General features: G+C 34.3%; 1 pseudogene; it reads left to right on the top strand.

Annotated features, from left to right (window-relative positions):
* Positions 1-2027: 2027 nt before the first annotated feature.
* Positions 2028-2141, top strand: LOC148092788 (U6atac minor spliceosomal RNA; annotated as a pseudogene).
* The last annotated feature ends 570 nt before the right edge of the window (positions 2142-2711 follow it).

The following is a 2711-nucleotide window of genomic DNA, read 5'->3' as shown; positions in this document are numbered from 1 at the left end:
TTTTACTCATCTGTCTCCAACAATGGGTTGTAAGGGTAGGGCCTCCACCTTATTTGTCATCATGTTTCCAGCACAATATTTATCATAGAATTTACCAGCACAATGCCTGACACAAAGTGGTATACAACAAAGAGAGGAACTAGAGTGACAGCTTAGTTATTTTGAGACTCATCCATGTTGTAACATATATATCAATAATACATTTCTTTTTTTTACTTTAAATAAACTTTTATCTTTCAATTACAGTTGGCATATACTATTATAGTAGCTTCCGGTGTACAACACAGGGATTAGACATATAAGTGATCACCCCAATAAATCTAGTACCCATCTGACACCATATATAGTTATTACAATATTATTGACTATATTCCCTATGCTGTACTTGAGATCCCCATGACTATTCTGTAACTACCAATTTGTATTTCTTAATCCCTTCACCTTTTTCACCCATCCCCCCAACTTCCCTCCCATCTGGCAACTGTCAAAATGTTCTCTGTATATTTATGAGTCTGTTTCTGTTCTGCTTATAGTTTTCTATTACATGTATATACCACAAAGTGTTTACAGCTCAGCTACTGATGAACACTTGAGTTGTTTCCAGTGTTGGCTTATTACAAATAAGATGGTAATAAACATTTGTTTACAAGTATTTATCATTACTGCTTGATAAAAATCTAGGAGTAGAATGCCTGGATCACATGGTAGATGTATGTTGAACTTTTAAAGAAACTTCCAAACAATTTTCTAAAGTGGTTGTACCATTTGACATTCCCACCACCAGTGCAGGAGAATTCCAGCTGTTTAACAGCTTCATCAGCACTTGACTTGGTCAGGCTTTTTAATTTTCATCACTCTAATAGTTGTGCAGTGGTATGCCCTTGTGGTTTTAATTTGTGTTTCTCTAATTATTAATGAGAATAAATATTTTTTCATATGCATAATAAAAATCTATATATTTTCTTTGATAAAGTGTCAGTTCAAATCTTTTGCCAATTTTTAAAATTGAATCATTTATTACCAATAAAAACTGAGGCTTCAATATGTAGTCTGGATACAAATCCTTTATCAGATATGAAATTTACAAATATTTACTCTTATCCTGTGGCTTGTCTTTTCATTCTCTAACAGTATCTTTTAAACAGCAGAAGTTCTTAATTTTAATAAAGGCCAATTTATCAGAATTCTAGATTGACAGTTCTTTTTTCATTAGTACAGTAAAGATGTGTTCCATTGTCTTCTGATATGCAGTGTTTCTGATGAGAAATCTACTATCATCCTTATCTTTCTTTGTCATAACCTGTCTTTACTTATATTGCTTTTAATATTTTCTTGTTATCATTGGTTTTAAATAATTTGATTATGCTGTACCTTGGTGTCATTTTTTAGTGCTTCTTGTGCTTGGGATTCATTGAGCTTCTTGTATCTGAAGGTGTATAGTTTTCATCAAACTTAGAAAAATTTAAGCTGTTATTTCTTCAAATAATTTTTTCCTCTCCCCTTCCCACTTAAACATATATTAGATCACTTGAAGTATTCCTACTCTTTTTTTGTAAGATAATAAATTTGTTGTTTTAATTTTTTAATTTTTTAAATTTATCTTTACTGTTGAAAGTATTACAGATGCCCCCTTTTTTTCCTCCGTTGATCTCCTCCTCCCCATTCCTGCCCCCTCCCCAGGCCTTCAACACACTATCCCCTGTGCCCAAAGGGTATGCATATATGCATATAAGTTCTTTGGTTAATCTCCCCACCTCCCACCCTTCCCTCTGAGATTCATCAGTCTGTTGCATGCTTCCATGTCTCTGAATTTATTTTGTTCACCAGTTTATTTTGTTCATTAGATTCCACATATAAGTAGGATCCTGTGATGCTTGTCTTTCTCTGACTGGCTTATTTTTCTTAGCATAATACTCTCCAGGTCCCTCCATACTGTCCCAAAAGGTAAGGGACCCTTCTTTTTTACAGCTGCATAGTATTCCATTGTGTAAATGTTCCACAGCTTTTTGAATCCATTCATCTACTGGTTGGCACCTAAAAGGAGAAAAGGTTAGCACTCCCCTTGACAAGGATGGAAGAAGCTCTTGGGCCTGACAACATGTGCACGGTTAAGGCATTGCCACCTACTTCCCACTCTTTTTACATTTTCCATGTCTCTATTTGATCTATTCAATCTCTTATAGTTTTTTAAACATATGGAATAGAGTTATAGTAAGTGTTCTTAATGTCCTTGTTTACTAATTTTATGATTTGTGTCATTTCTGGCTCTGTTTTAAATTATTGATTTTTCTTCTTGTTATGGGTTGTTAGATTTTTTGGTTTTTTTATTTTTATTTTAGTTGCTTATTTTAAATGCCTAGTAATTTCTATCAGCTACCACTCATTATGAATTTTATCTTGTTGGGCTGGGTCTTTTTGTATTCCTATAACAATTTTTGAGCCTTTGGGATGCAGTTAAGTTACTTGAAAAGTTTGATGCTTTTGAGTCTTGCTTTTCAGCTTTGTTAGGTGGTATAGTTCCTGTCCCCCCTGGTTTTGGGGAGACAGAAACTATACCAAGTCCTGTGGATTTCTCTCTTTACTCTTAAGCAGTAGTTCTTTCCCCAGCCTCACATAGTTTCGTCACATGCACAAATTCATCGTATTTAGTTGAAGACTCACTGACCTTCTCCAGAATTTTTTTTCTCTCTCTCTCCCTCTCTCTCTCTCTC

The sequence above is a fragment of the Miniopterus natalensis genome, chromosome 7 (genome assembly GCF_054644295.1).
Source record: "Miniopterus natalensis isolate mMinNat1 chromosome 7, mMinNat1.hap1, whole genome shotgun sequence".
In the NCBI taxonomy this organism is placed as follows: Eukaryota; Metazoa; Chordata; class Mammalia; order Chiroptera; family Miniopteridae; genus Miniopterus; species Miniopterus natalensis.
This window is presented reverse-complemented; position numbering and strand designations above follow the sequence as displayed.